A 16,755-nucleotide genomic window follows, 5' to 3' on the forward strand; every position below is an offset into this window, starting at 1 on the left:
CACCCACCCCCCGTAGGTCAGATTCAGGCTGTTCTCCTAACTCTGCTACCTCCCGGCTCCTTGCACACTTAGCTGAGAACAGTCTCAGCTCTGTACAACACTGCTTTACAACACCTTCAATAATAAAAAATATCATTTTATTAATTAATAATAGAGTTATCAACATGATTTTTCTCCTTGAGAAAAAATTAAACCAATATGCCACACACTCTCAATAAAGCAATTACAGCCCAGTTGAAACAAAGTCAGTTAACTGGAGACAGCTCTACCTTGGAGGTGATAGTTGTGACACAGAAGATAGCTCTCTTCAGACCAGTCAATCTCAACATCTATTAACATAACATGCATTAATACAAGGGCACAGATTTCTCTCCCCTGACATACTCTAAAGACAAACAAGACAAAGCAGCCTGCCTACAGACTATTTCCCAACAGCTTACCTAACATCCTCATGCACTGCATGAAGGGGCATTCACCATTGACGGGCCACAGAAGCAGGAAGCATTTCTCTAAACCACACAGCCTTCACAATCCTGTCTCGTGGACAAGAACTACTCACGCTGCCTGAAGGCAGGAGTCAATTGACATATCTCTTCCCCAAGCAGCTAATGGAGAAACAAGTCCAGGGGGGTCACAGTAAAAGCAGCAGCGGTCTCAACTGGCTGGAACATACTCTAAGTCCAGGCCCCTGCAAAAGATTTATGTACCTGGGAGGTTTCACGTGCTATCCAGAGAACCAATATTACAAAGACAATATGCTGTGCTCGTTACAAACTACCTCTTTTTAAAATAAAAACTAAATGAGAGTTTTTCATCCTCTTCTGATTAAATCCTATATCCAAACAGCAAAATTATTATACACTGTCTGACTGAAGCACCTGTGTAGTGTCATAGGTAAGACAGCACAAACCAAAGAAAAACAACTAAATAGAAAGAGACCGTGATCAGGTTTTAAAGAGTTAAGCTGACACCTACATTCATGCAGTAGAGGCATTTTCCTACATAAAACCTTGAAGTTCAAATAGCATATAGTACAGAAACAGCACAATGGATAACTTGAGACATTAATACCAATTAATAGAAGATGGTAAAGAAATGAAGCCAAAATTTAACAAAAACATAAAAAAAAAGAAACATAACCAATTATCATAACATACCAGTTGTCACAGCATGAATCATCAGCTTAAGCACAGCATGAATCATCAGCTTAAGCACAGCATTAGAGGACATGCTTACATGACTTTTAGAACAAGTTAATAAACATTTGGTCAGCTCAGCATGAAGTCCAATCCATCTCCACTCACCTATGCAATCTTCCATGGGCGGTCACTTGCCGCTTCATCAAGCACATAATGGGGTGTGGGGGTGTTAGACATCCCACTACCACCAGTAAGTTGCCTAAGAGGGAACATAACAGCACTTACCCAGAGAAAGAGTTTGAGGTAAGAAATCTAACTGGGGATTCCAGGCTACCCAGGTTTCTGATGTCACTAAGCTGATCCTCTGAGAGGATGCACAGCAATTGCTGTGTGGCTGGACTGCTCGGAATACAAATTGTACTACCATCTCTCAGCAGTACGGAGAACTGCACCTTCAGAGTGCCTCCCTCCTCTAAGAAGTCACTGTACTCCTTCAATCTAGTCAATGAAACTACTGCTCCCATATAGAAATGTCCAGTACAGTCAATGATCCGAGTCCATCACAGAAAGCAACTTCTTGTGGACGTACCCAGAAGAAGGTTAGTAATTTTGGACAACTGCATTACTCTTGAAAGGAAAAACACCAGTCTTAAACTGATCAGCTAAGAAGCAACTACACCTAGTTCACATCTCACACCAAAACCCTTGGAATCAGCTCCACGTTTCCTCTAGCACTTCCTGTCTGTGGGACCATAGCAGCATTCAATACCCAAATAAGTCAGTACCCATCAGAGCTGGTATTGATTTTAGACTCTGATTCACAATGTGTAGCTTTTATCTAGGCTAATTTAGTAGTGATGGACAGTACTACTTTAAATAGATAACCACGCATTACAGAAAGTTTTCTTTTCTAGGGAGAACGTGTCATGCACAATTAACTGTACTTGTTTGAAGAGTCAGCACCCTGCAAAGAAAGCACTGGCATTCAGGGTACGCAGTTTGGCACACTGTATTGTAGCATGTCACCAAGTTACAATGAAACCAGGGCAAAAATCATACCTTCACTGAAAAACCTTTACTATGGGCCTCAGTGGAGCTGGAATTTTACCTGTGGTATCTAATAAATGGATCCATGGCCTGTGGGAAGACAAAGGATAGGTATTTTAATTTAACAGAAAGCAGTTTTAAGGAGCTCTCAATTATTCTATGCAGGTGCAAAGAAATCAGAACACAGTACACACCTATGACCAAAGTCAAGAAATACAAACGAAGTCAAGACAGGTGTTACTTACTATTGACTACTCTCACTCGCCCAGTCCCACTTGCTCCAAGTTCCTCTGGTGTAATTAAAAGTATATACAATAAGGAGCATACCTACTAACTCTAATGCATACATTGGATGTTCTCAGCTGCAATATTCCATGAAGACAACAATGTCACCGCAACCAGAAACCAAGGGTCTCAATTCACATTCCATTCTGACCTCTAATCCACAGCCTTCCAGTAAGAGACCTTCACACAGCATAGTACAGCACTGGTTAACACCCTCACACTGGACAACCAGTGCGAGAGTTTGACTTCCATACCAGCTAGATGGAGGTAATGCTGTACAGCTGAATAACTCAGATTCACATGGTATTACAAGAAACACTGAACTTACCACTGCCCCGTCCCTCAGCAGTGCTCCGTCTTCCTCAGTTATATAGAATATGCTTTATCCTGGCTATGTCTAAACAGAGCAATAGCTCATGCTTTCTAGTATTACTAATAACATTTCACCATTTCTCTGCTCATACAAAGCAGTGGCAGATGTCCAGCCATTTGAAAAGCATTAAAGCCACCTGCTTAACAAACATTTTCAAGCTTTTATTCTACACCAAAAATACCTGGAAAACAGCATGACAACCCAAACAAACAAAAAAATATAAATATACATCTTAAAGGGACCTAAAAGAAAATTACGTCTCACAGTATATCCTGGAAAAAAAACAAAGGGTTTGTGGAATAAATCCCAATTAGGAACTTTAAAGATAAAAGAAACCAGCTCATTTCCAACATCAAATGCACCAGTGAAAGGAACCTAAAACTGCAGAAACCTTAAATCAGCCAAATAAACCCTCCCACACAAAACAAGACTATTAGCAAAACAAGAACCACAAAACATCCCTACTCAGACATCAGAGCTAAGTGAAGTAGGCCTGCTAAAAACATACACCTCAAAAAGCACAAAGGAGTGAGGGATTACACATTGCTTCAGGCTATCGCAAACTACATAGAATAAGGAACCAGACTGAGCCACATAACAGCTAAAACCCTCCTTAGAATCTTCATATCTGCTCAATTAGAGTAAGTGACTGTGCCAGCAAAAATAAAAAAGACAAAAAATGCGTACCTGGTGTACAGCTCGGTTCTACATCCACCCACATCAGTTGGGACTTCCTGTAACTCCTTTCTAAAGGTCTCTGGATGAGCCGCCAAAAGACTAAGATCCATCAGACTCTGTATCCTTTCTTCCACTGTGACAACAGAACAAGATAAAATGTAACTCAATCAGATCATTCACAACACATAGTATATGAAAGCATATGCACATAAAGCAGTTCCAGCAAACACTGACATTTTAAAGTACCTAAGACAGAAATGAGCTCCTTCACAGTAACAGCAGAACACACTCACGGAGGAGCCTGCATAAACATCCCTACCCTTGTTTTACCTCTGAAGAGATCCTGTATTTTCAGACTGCCATTCCTTTTCACCTCCAAAAGGTGACGCTGTATTGTAGGTTCCTAGTTCTGCTCTTCACAGAGGCTGCCCTACAGCAGAAATTAACAGCCTGCATAATTCAATAACTTGCAGGACTGCACTGCAGACAGCGCTGCAAAATGGGTTGCTCTTACTGAAGTGAGAATACATTCTGTGTTTTAAGCTATATCTAGGAAGTGGTCTGCTTAAAAGCCAGTAATGTCAGCTAAAATGAGAGTAAGTGAACTCTCACTTGAAGACAAACTGCTGGAAGCTACTGAGATAACATTACTCTGGAATAACAACCTGGATCAACAAAAATTCAGCAAATAATCTTCACAGATCATTCTCTCTGCAGGAAAAGAGCCCTCAAAGCTAACTACTTCGTTAACTATGACACAACATTAAGAATCCACCAAGTGGAAGTTCTTAACACCTCTCCTTTCCCTCATACACCTGATATCAGAAGCTTCAAATCTCAACAGTATGTGAGCTGCCAGCTGGTCTTTAAAAAGGTAAAAATAAATCCCAAACAAAAGCTAGTTAGTAACTGTAGTAGGAAAAATAAACCCCTGTACTGCCATTAATAAACACAGTCCTACAAAGAAGGTAAAAAAATACTTGTGCTGAAACAGCTGGAAACCCAAGGTACAAATTAGACAGGCAAGACAAATAAGTCAAAACTTTCTCCACATTTGCCAATTAAAACAGCCCTGCTCCAACTGAACCAAAGAAGTCAGTCTTTGTTCTCATGAGTAGTCTCAAGCAAAAATAAATGTTTCTGTTTCAGACAAAGCCTAGTAGATAAATAAGTCCCAAGCTGCAAAGCTTCATCAGTAGCATTCCTGCCGTCACACCCCAGGCCCAGCAACTTGAGGCAGAGCTAGCTACTTGATTTCAACCCCCTTAGCATACTCAGTGGAACTCATAACTGAAAATATTGCACCCATCCATTCTTGGAGACTCCAGCAGCTCAGCTGCCTCCCAAATTGATCCACAAGAAGAATGATAAACAGCCAAAAGAGCATTAAAGGAAGGTTGTGATGCTCTCCCATAGTTAATTTGAGATTCCCAACCCAAAACACAACTCATTTAGGCTGGCTCCATTCTCCTCTCATTATAGGAAGAGAACCAAGCAGCAATACACCCTCGAAGCAACGGAGGACAATGTTATCCCAGCCTGTACCAGGAGGTGGGTTACCACCACCTCAAAGGAGGACATCCAGCAGCATGAAGTGTACCATGTTTAGACAAACTAAAGTGCAGGAATTCCGCTATGAGCATTAAGAAAAATTCTTTACTGTTCCCTCACCAAGAATGGCCAGCAAAATTTACACAGAGACATTGCAGAGTCTGCCTACTTGTAGATATTCAGAGCTGTTTAGATACAGTCCTGAGCCACCTGCCCTTTGTAGCCCTACCTAGGCACAAATGCTGGAGAAGACACCGTCCTAGGTCCCTTACAATCTCAGCCATTCCGTGACTCCAGTCTCTACCCTAATAGGTCGAACTTGCAATTAACTTCCACATACCTGACTCCTTTCTCACACATAACATCCAACCTTTCACGCAGAAAAGCCTAATTCTTACTTCCAGAGCTCCTCCTGAGCCCAGATAACATATCAATATTACCTCCAAGCATAATTTAACCACCATTAAGGACAGCCTTTGCTATTCAAATAAGAGCTATTAAATCCTGCATGTCATATTTCCTCAACAGTACAAGTTGAGTATTTGACACATCAAGAAACAAAACATCAATCCCATTAAAGCATGCAGACTACTCAAAACAACTGAGAATAGTTAGCAAACTATATAACAAATATAAGAGACAACAACAAAAAGGAGAAGGAGAGTAACAATGCCTATAGAAAGGCCAAAAGTTAAATAGGCACACACAGATCCTTTCTTTACTGCTACACCTCCCACTACATTTTCACCTGTGAACTCCCACCTTCAAATTTAACTAGCTAAGTTCCCTACATCGAAATCTCAACTTACGAGTAGTACAACAAGCAACCACTTTACAGTGGACCATTCCTAAGCAACCAGAGCAGTCAAAGCTGGTCTAAAAGAAAAAGATGGCCACACCCTACCAGCTGTGCAACTAAGTGAGTCATTAAGAGATCTGAATAGAAACATCACTGAAGAACAACTACAAAAAGCTAAAAATTAAGATAGGCCCCTAGAGCTTGTTCAGCCTTCATGTTTTTGAGACACTCTTCTTGTTCCTTCCCTCAACCTTAGACAGGGTAGATTTGTGTCAAAAGACAAACCGGATGCAGCATTACCCAAACACCTCCTCCTTGTTCAATTTGTAAGCACTCTCACTAACCCCGTGGATTTCTTAGCAAATACAAAACCCATCTGCTTCTCAAAATCTTCCCTCGTTTTGCATAACAATCACTTGCTTGATCTTTACAGTTGCTCTTGGTAACCTCAACCGCTACCTGCTAATTTATGAATCCTATGAGCTGAGCACGCTGCCAAAACATTAACATTGTATGTCAAGTAATAACCTCCAAAACTCACAGTTGTGTCCATTTGAGTAAAAAAAAAAAGATCATTTCCACTAGTACTAAAGTGCAATTGAACTAGACAATGACATTCATGAGTCACCTCTCAGACCTATCAAGCCAGGCTTTTTTCTCTAGAACAGGCAGATTCACACTGCCCTAAGCTGAAATAATGAATATAAACCAGAAATAAAAGTGTATCTGTAAGCCTGAGAAAATAAGGTAAACAGCAAAAAAGAAACTCTAGAGACAACTCTTATGTCCTAACTTACAAAACTTCACAGCTTTGGTCCATAATTCATACCTGTTTACTCCTGCTTCTCCTGCACCTTTGAGAAGATGCTACTCGATGCTACTCCTTCCCTTAAAAGTGGAAAAATAAAAGTAGACAAGCCTGCCTGTTTAAAGTGGCTCACCCAGGCACGGTAGCTCTCCACAACAACAGTACTACACAGCAGCAGGACTTCCTTTCCTAAGCAGCTGTTGTTGGAACACTAACAATGTTTCTCAACTCTGAAGTAACTGAAGGTATAAGTGACTGATTAAAAAAAAACATCCCAAACCACAGAAAACTAAAATTTACTTAAAGAAAAATACAGCCACAGGAACAAAATTAATAAAGCCCACCACTTACCTACAGAAAACCTCCCTTATTCAGATACCTGTAACAAAAGGAACCCCCAACATCCCTTAAATGAGGACTGCAAAGGGGAGGATCCTGGCTCCACCCCTTCTTGTCAGCTGCATTGTGTGCACCTGAGCTCCCCCGAGTCAGCTCTAGCTTCCTACCTGATGCTGTCACCTGTTTAGTCTCTGACCTGCAATTCTGCTACCACATGAAATGAAAACCTGCTTTCAAAACATAACAAAAGGAAACGTGCAGTGAGATCTCTAATGGGAAAGCATTATTTCATAGAATGACAGTTTATGGATTATGACAAATCATGAAATACACGTGAAATGTAAAGGTTAAGCGTAAAAGACTGGAATTGCTGCTACAAATCAAACACTTGTAGTGAAAACACAGTCCTCAGTAATATGTTCTTACAGTGAAAAAAATAGCTAAAGTATAATGTATACATGCACATACAGTGATGTTTAGCAACAATAATGCAAAGATAGTACAAGAGAGACAGTAGTAAGTATCCAAAAAGTTAGCAGTGATAAATAGCCCAAAGGTTATTTAAAGGAAAGACTCACCCAATAAAGGCCTTCAGTCTGCTGGAAACACTGTAACAGACAGTAATAAGTATCCAACAGGTAATTTAAAGGAAAGACTCACCCAATAGAAACCATCAGTCTGCTAGAAACAATGAAGCAAACTCCACCAAGGAGCAATCTCAAAGGGATGCTGCTCCAGCCCTGGTCAGCCCTTAAATGAGGTCTAGAGGAGGTGGAGTCAGGCTCTACCCCATACAGAGCACAGCTGAATTACCCTCACCTGTGCTCCCACGGCTGACCTGAAGCTTGCCTCAGCTGATTAATCAGTGGTTCAGGCTGTGATTACATATACATATACATACATGCACAAATGCATATACTAATACATATGTATTTATTTAACATGCAACACGAGACTGAGTTCAGCTGACAGGTTTTCAAAGGTACATTAATGTAACTAGAGGATGGCAAAATACAAGGGCTGCTTCAGAAGTTGTCCTGCAACATCAGAGACAGATGTCATCGGTATGACAGAAGAGTCTGAACCTTCCCACTGACATCCCATTACACGTTGCTGCTGTGTGACAGATGGCAGTAGAGGGTCAGTCTGACGGAATATGACCTGACGTGCAAGTGTGTACAAAGCAAACGTGTGTCACTGAATTAATCCATGGTTTGAAATCATTTCTGCTTTCCCCATCATGACACACCCTGCTAAAGAATAGAATGTGTCCTCTCTTTTCTTATAGCCTCTCTGCAGACCTTGAAAATCTCTGCAAATCGCTTAGTAGTGCACACGAAGGACAACTGGCTACTGGAGTGAAAAATACACTTGGTCATACAGGCAGATGGGTCATCAACAGGTTTTATTCATGTGCATTTTTACTTTCTGCGTGTAGCTGAAATGCCAAGTCACGGCTTGAAGCAGTGATGGAGCATCAGGTGGGAAGGCAAGGGTAATGGAGTCAAGGGACTTTGTGTGGCAGGAGCCTGCGGGAGTTTTTCTCCCCTGGTCTGGCTCGAGCCCAACATTCAGCCTGGGGGATGTCCTGGTGGGGAGCTCAGGACACACGAGCTGGTGAAAGCATGAGGGCTTCTGCTCTGCAGCGCTGCCCACAGACAAAGCCCAGACCCCAGGGTGCAGCCTCAGCCCTCGGCCCAGAGGAATATGTGGGCAGTGCTGGTGCAGCCTCTCCCTACCCAACAAGAAGTGGAAGCAATCCTCCTTGTCCTCTGGTGCTTCTTCACCAGAGACAGAAGTATCCAGTGATGAAAAATAGGATCCCTTGAGTCCATGAAGCACACTGTGACACTGTCTGTAGCAGGGGATGGTAACACGCAGCATTATCTGATTTCGTTCAGGGGTGGATGCTGGGAAACACACAAGGCCTGTGGTTCTCAAGTTCCTACGAAAGCGCTACAACCCACTGATGGCAGTGCTTATAGCTGTGCTGCTGCCTCAGCTGGTGATGACCTGTATTGTTTTCTCATGGATGTGGCACGAATGTCAGTGAGTTGGCTTTTCCCCAAAATACTGCTGCATTTGGCAATGAAGCATTTGTGGTGATAGGATCCTGGATGACCAACTCAGCTGCTGGCAGTATGCTGCTAGGATGAATGTTGCAATGTCTTTTAAGCGTGCTCTTAGTTCCCATCAGCGAGCAGTGCTTTCTGAAACTCATTCTCACAGAGTGTGCAAGAGAGAAGAGACAGCTCCAGGATAAGGTCATCCTGACCGTGACCAGGAGAGAGGCCAAACTGGAGGTGAAGCAGAGTTGCAGGAGGCAGCAAAAGAGGATGTACTTGCCCGAGAAAGAAAGAATCTCTGCAGTGGATCCGGCCCATTCTCCCGCTCCTTTGAAGCAGAGTTTGACTCCCTGTGCAGCAAAATCAGCACAGACCCTTCCCTTTGGCCCACGTGTCCCAGCAGCTCTCCCACAGACAGTGTCTCTTCCCCAGATACCCGCAATTCTCAGGGTTCCCCATAGCCATCTAGTGCCCCGGTTACCTGTGTCAGCAGGGCCGGGGTTCCCTGAAAGACCCCATTTCTGAGTAATAAAGACACCCCTTGCAAAAGCAGCTGTTTTGACCATTTCCATTGGTTATAGTGCATAGGGCTGAGGCCAGCACTTTGTGCAAGGGAAGGTGTTGGACAGCTGCACACCACTGAGGGACTCCTTGGTCCCAGCATCAGCTTGCTTTTCTAATTGGACTGTCACCCAGGCTCCCGCCAGAACAGGGAAGTGCTGGGGAGGCTTGATACGTGAAGAGTTGTCCTTCTAGGCTACTGCCCTGAATAAGGGCAGGCAGTGAGAGAAGGAAGCACCTGGAAGGAGGAGTTTCCAGCAGTGAGCACATCTAGGAGAAACAACATGGTAGCTAAGGCTGCCAGTAAAATGCTTATGTCTGCAGGTGAATAGATGACATTCTGCTTCATGGCCGAGACCAGAAATCACAGAAATCATTGTATGAGTCATGGCAGAAATCATCAAATGGTGTGGATTGGAAGGGACCTCAAGGACCTTTGAGTTCCAAACTCCCTGCCACAGCCAGGCTTGTGAATCATGAAAGCATCTTTTCTATATAAAGGTGGACTCCATTACCCAGCAAACAGGTTTTTTTTAATAAAGGTCCCCGTTTTGCTGTGGACATTGGTTACAACTCTTGTCCAGGGAATTTGGTGTTCCCTTGCCCTGGGTAAGTAGGAGGACTCCATTACCCAGCAAAACACAAAGGATTTTCACCCTATACCTGAGACCAGCTAGCAGAAATAACTGTTATGGGGCAAAGGTTGTCAAAAGAGATACTGAGAAAGTGAAGGCTCCGGGGAGGCTTCATTGTAGCCTTCCAGTACTTGAAAGGAACATATAAATAGGTGGGGGAATGGCTGTTTACGAGGGTGTATAGTGATAGGACAAGGGGGGGATGGTTTTAAACTGAGATAAGGGATATTTTGTTTGGATATTTGGAGGATGGTTTTCACACAGAGGGTGGTGAAGCACTGGAACAGGTTGTTCAAGGAATTAGCGGATGCCCAATCCCTGGATGCAATCAAGGCCAGTCTGTATCTTGCTCTGGGCAGCCTGGTCTAGTGGTCGGTGATCCTGCACAAAGCAGGGGGGTAGAAAGTAGGTGATCATTCCGGTCCTTTTCAACCCAGGCCGTTCTGTGATTCTATGATTCAAAATTAAACATGTTAAACTTGTTGCATGGATACCTTATGGTACTTTTTAATAGCTATTCCAATGAGATTTTCTCTGTAAACACTATTGATGAAGAACTCTTATTTTTATTTTGTTTTGTTTTGCTTTCTTTTTGTTTTTGTTTTTGTTTTATCTTGTTTTATTTTGTATTCTTCTATGCAAGTAAAAGCTGGAAAGGGAGTGTCTGTGAGCCTAAACGCAACCATTTCTGGAGGGTTGGAAATGGCTCAACGTTGCTAGAAGAGACTCAGGAAATTAGGGGCACCCAGTGGGACTTAAGCACCTCCCAAGGCTTTAGGGGATACCAAGGTTAAGGAGCAGCATTCAGGGTGCCAGAGACTTTGACACCTTCTCTGAGCTGAAGAGCAGTGGACAGAGTGAGGACAGACTCAGGGTTGGTAAGGGACACTCAAAAGAATAAGGCATGTTCTAAGCGGCAAGTGTCATGGGAAGGTGTTTTGCAGATGCACAGGAAGACCTCCCCAACATCCCACTTGGACCCGATGGTTGAACTGTGCGCCAGAGTATGTGCAGGTTGGATATCGCCTGATCAGACTACAGACTGTGACAGGAAATTGCTGCTGAGTAGTACGTAGAGCCCGATTGGGCTGGTTTACGCAGAGAGGGTTCAGACTTGTGGGTGGAGCATGCACAAAGGTGTTGAGGCTTTTGCATGCTCCAGGGTTACCCATGCCACGCTGCACCATCATGACATTGCAATATTGGTTAGTACTCGAGGATGGTGTCCTGGGGAAGTCCACGTGACTGTTCAAAAAATCTTGGTAGGTTGGAACAGCATGGCACATAGACACTGTCAGGGCTAGGAGCAGGACAGCAGTCCACCACAGGGAGCTCATGGCCACGGCTGCCTAGGAAGGAAATTGTAAGAGTAACTCATTGCTCTGTGAGAGTCCCAGGTAACTCAGGTGCCCCTGCTGCACCCAACACAACCCACCACTCCCTAGGAAATTCTCCTGACCCCCAGATGCACTATTGTCCAACAGGAGATTGAGACAAACAAAGATCACCTTGACACCTGTCCCTCCCAAATGGTAAATGACCCCAGCCCACTCTACATACACAAGAAAGCCCAACTCCCTCCTGGCCCATAACCATAAAGTCTCCTCTAATTATCCAGTGCTAATTCGAGCTATTAAGGAGGCAGAACACTTCCTCCTGATCCTCTGGAGAGCTTCCTGTAGAACGGGGATGCTACACATATAAGCAAATTCCCACCCCCTTTTCAATACATTTTCACACCCCTTGTCCTCTCAAACACATACACGTGCCCCAGCAAAATACTCCACTGTCCTCGATGTCTCAGCCAACCCCACAGAGACACCTCTTTTCCCCGGGTCCCTCGTATCCTGCCCACCTAGGACTCACGTTGCCACTCTTTGGGTATTTGTGAGGATCTGTGCCTGTCTCTCCTCAGGGTCGTTCCACCTCGACCGTCGACCGCTTCCTCCATCTGGCAATGGTTCAGGGTATCAGCTGTGTCTTTTATTTAGTACAGTGTGACAGGAAACTCCTAAACAAGGAGGAGTCACCACAGTGCAGGGAGGAAGCACACAAGAGGCGGCACTTGGGGGGTTGGAGGATGGGATAGAAATTAAGAACTTACGGGCTCTGCTACTTTGGAAGGAACTCCAAGGCCCTGGTGTCCCAAACAAATTATAAGGGCCATGGTCAGAGACAGCTCAGGGCTGGCTGGCTGGTCAGCTGGTGATGTGGAGGTGCCGAATCAATGGGATCTGGGATGTGGATGGCTATGCTGCAAGCAACATGCAGGTGGCCCGGCAGCATTGCTGCAAAACAGATGCATAAGCAGCACTTCATGCTACAGCCCTAAGACTGCTGCCGAGGCTCAAAGCTGCAGCACTGCAGGGCCAAGCAGGGGTTTCACCCAGTTTTCACAGCAGGAGATGAGAGAATGAGTACAAGAAGACCCCAGGAACTGCTGGCATTTTCCTTCTAGTCAGGTTTGGTCACTGGCTGCACATCCCCACCTGGGACATCTGTGGTACTTCTTGCTGCCAGCTGTGGAGTAGAAGAATGTCATTATAATGCATACCTGGATGAGATGTGGTTGAAGAACCCAGGCCACAAGATCCTGTCTGGAAGATGAGATTCACCATTAGGGAAGAAGGCAACACACAAGCAAGCACTAGTGCACCAGCACCAGACATCTCCAAAAACAGGGATTCACAAGGGACAGTTTTCAGGTTGTGTGGAAGGACTGTGCACTGTGGAGAAGGCAAAGTTACGGTCTGGAACAGCACACTGAGACTTGGCCCTGTGCTGAGAGACTGCACCTGTATAGCTAAGAGCAAAGATTGCCATCTTTTTAAGATGGCTTCTTTCCTCTGCCCAAATGAACTTCTAAACCAAGAGGAAGGAGATGTCAGCATCACACACCATCCAAGACTGTGCCATGTTCTGCCATGTCCTTGTGATTCACCACTTCCTCATTTAAAAAGACGTTGATGTGGTCTGGTGACTGTGCAAAAGAATTTCAGCTTTGTGGTCTGTGTTACCTGCTGCTACAAGGACACAAACACCTTTTGGCTATAGAAAAGTTCTGGTGCATTTTTGTCCCCTGCCAGTCCGTTAAGGATCCCAAGCCGGTGGCTATAACAACAAAAGGCAGAGCACTGTCCATTTATTTTCTCACCTGAGAACAGATGTTCTTGTCTTGCTTTGTGAATCACAGGGAGCCCACTAATGACAGTTCCGTGGCCATGCAACCAGTATCAGCCTTTGTCCGTGAGATGGGATGTTGGAGATGGCAAAGGATGAGGCGCAGCGGGCACGCTGCAGCTCTCCCCACTCGTTTTCCTGCACCAGCCCAGATGTGGCACGGGGCACTGGGCTTCACTGCATGCTTCTCTGCTCCTCTGATTCTAGCAGGGCTAAGCTCTCCTGTGTGAAAACAAGTATGAACTGTTGCCACTTTTTGATCATAAAGGCAGACTCACAGAATCACAGAATAGTTGTGTTTGGGACACCTGGATGTTGCCTGTTCCAACACCACTCCTCCAGTGGGTATGGACTTTTTAGTATATATTGGAGTATGTAGCATATATTCACTACTCAGTGTGGAGTAGTGAATGAATTTGTTCTTTTCTTTTTCTTAGTCATGCAGCTTTTGATTTACTCAGTAAACAGTCTTCTTCTCAACTCGCAGATCCTTGTACATTCACTTTCCCAGTTCGCTCTCCTGTTCCACTCGGGAAGTGTATCTAGCACCTAAGAGGTACACAGCTGCACGCCAAGGCAAAAGCACAACAGAGACACATACACTGTTAAGTACAGAATTACAAAAGGAAAATTCTCTGCAGCCCTTGTATATTGCCATCCTCTAGTTACATTAACGTACCTTTGAAAACCTGACAGCTGAGCTCAGTCTCATGTTGCATGTTAAATAAATACATATGTATTAGTATATGCATTTGTGCATGTATGTATATGTATATGTAATCACAGCCTGAACCACTGATTAATCAGCTGAGGCAAGCTTCAGGTCAGCTTTGGGAGCACAGGTGAGGGTAATTCAGCTGTGCTCCCGTATGGGGTAGAGCCTGACTCCACCTCCTCTAGACCTCATTTAAGGGCTGACCAGGGCTGGAGCAGCATCCCTTTGAGGTTGTTCTTTGGTGGAGTTTGCTTCAGTGTTTCCATCAGACTGATGGTCTCTATTGGGTGAGTCTTTCCATTTAATAATCTGTTAAATACTTGTTACTGTTTGCTTGCTTCAGTGTTTCCAGCAGACTGAAGGCCTCTATTGGGTGAGTCTTTCCTTTCTTCCATGCATGTGTACATTAAGCTTTAGCTATTTTTCTCTCTGTAAGAACATGTTTCTGAGGACTGTGTTTCCACTACAAGTGTTTGTTCTGTAGCAGCAATTCCAGTCTTTTATGCTTAACCTTTACATTTCACGTGTATTCCATGATTTCCAATAATCCATAAACTGTCATTCTATGAAATAATGCTTTCCCATTAGAGATCTCACTGCATGTTTCCTTTTGTTATCTTTTGAAAGCAGGTTTTCATTTCATGTGGTAGCAGAATTGTAGGCCGGAGATTAAACAGGTGACAGCATCAGGTAGGAAGCTAGAGCTGACTCGGGGGAGCTCAGGTGCACACAATGCAGCTGACAAGAAGGGGTGGAGCCAGGATCCTCCCCTTTGCAGTTCTCATTTAAGGGATGTTGGGGGTACCTTTTGTTACAGGTACCTGAATAAGGGAGGTTTTCTGTAGGTAAGTGGTGGGTTTACTTAATTTTGTTCCTGTGGCTGTATTTTTCTTTAAGTAAATTTTAGTTTTCTGTGGTTTGGGATGTTTTTTTCTAATCAGTCACTTATACCTTCAGTTACTTCAGATTTGAGAAACATTGTTAGTGTTCCAACAACTGCTGCTTAGGAAAGAAAGTCCTGCTGCTGTGTAGTACTGTTGTTGTGGAGAGCTACCGTGCCTGGGTGAGCCACTTTAAACAGGCAGGCTTGTCTACTTTTATTTTTCCGCTTTTAAGGGAAGGAGTAGCAACTACTCAAAGGTGCAGGAGAAGCAGGAATAAACAGGTATGAATTATGGACCAAAGCTGTGAAGTTTTGTAAGTTAGGACATAAGAGTTGTCTCTAGAGTTTCTTTTTTGCTGTTTACCTTATTTTCTCAAGCTTACAGATACACTTTTATTTCTGTTTTATATTCATTATTTCAGGTTAGGGTAGTGAGAAGCTACCTGTTCTAGGGGAAAAAAGCCTGGCTTGATAGGGCTGAGAGGTGACTCATGAATGTCATTGACTAGTTCAATTGCTCTTTAGTACTAGTGGGAATGATTTTTTACTTGAATGTACAGAACTGTGAGTTTTGGAGGTTATTACTTGACGTATAATGTAAATGTTTTGGCAGGCTGCTCAGCTCATAGGTTTCATAAATTATCAGGTAATGCTTGAGGTTACTAAGAGCAACTGTAAAGATCAAGCAAGTGATTATATTATGCAAAACAAGGGAAGATTTTGAGAATTGGAAATTACATGCACTTCCTGTAGGGTTACGAATCTTGCTCTGATAAGGAACAGGGTCTTTAGGGATGTGTAGACATCCCTTTGTAGCCGGGAGTCTGAATGCCAATGTTGATTTCTGAATAGAAGATGGTGTTCAGTGGTAATACTGTTTTTGTAATTCCTACAGAGTCTTCAGAGTAAATCCCCACAGAGACTACAGTCATGTAACATTTACATAGGGTGGAAAAAATAACATCCCAGGAGCTAGAGTGCATTCATTATACTCTCTATTCAGTACTGTGCGAGTAGGCTGTAAAGCTGGGCATATCACAGAGAGGGTTTTGTTAGGAGTCTTCACTGAATGTTTCCTTCCTGAAGTTAATTGTGCTGCATGGTGTCCCTTAGCTGCCTCCATTCATATTGATGGAAAACACTCAATGTGGACAGAGACTGACTTGACTTCTTTGGATCAGTTGGAGCAGGGCTGTTTTAATTGGCAAATGTAGGGACAGTTTGTACCTTGGGTCTCCAGCTGTTTGAGCACAAGTTTTTTTTTTTTACATTCTTTGAAGGACTGAGTTTATTAGTGGCATTACTGGAGTTTATTTTTACTTCTGTAGTTACTAACTTGCTATTGTTTGGGATTTTTTTTTTTACTTTTTTAAAGACTGGCTGGCAGCTCACATACTGTTGAGATTTGAAGCTTCTGATATCAGGTGTCTGAGGGAAAGGAGAGGTATTAAGAAGTTCCAGTTGGTGGATTCTTAACGTTGTGTCATAGTTAATGAAGTAGTTAGCTTTGAGGGTTCTTTTCCTGCAGAGATAGTGATCTGTGAAGATTATTTTCTGGACTTTTGTTGATCCAGATGGTTATTCCAGAGTAATGTTATCTCAGTAGCTTCCAGCAGTTTGTCTTCAAGTGAGAGTTCACTTACTCTCATTTTAGCTGACATTACTGGCTTTGAAGCTATATCTAGGAAGTGGTCTG

At 43.5% G+C, this 16,755-nt stretch overlaps 1 long non-coding RNA gene across 1 annotated transcript; it reads right to left on the bottom strand.

Moving 5' to 3' along the window:
• Positions 1–208: 208 nt before the first annotated feature.
• LOC140254377 (uncharacterized) lies at positions 209–7,736 on the bottom strand. The gene is made up of 5 exons (XR_011904180.1): positions 7,680–7,736; positions 3,532–3,655; positions 2,199–2,276; positions 1,305–1,398; positions 209–688 (listed from the first exon to the last, which is right to left on the bottom strand). It is a non-coding gene; the product is annotated as an uncharacterized lncRNA (long non-coding RNA).
• Positions 7,737–16,755: the final 9,019 nt, after the last annotated feature.

This window comes from Excalfactoria chinensis, chromosome 6 (assembly GCF_039878825.1).
Source record: "Excalfactoria chinensis isolate bCotChi1 chromosome 6, bCotChi1.hap2, whole genome shotgun sequence".
Classification (NCBI taxonomy): Eukaryota; Metazoa; Chordata; class Aves; order Galliformes; family Phasianidae; genus Excalfactoria; species Excalfactoria chinensis.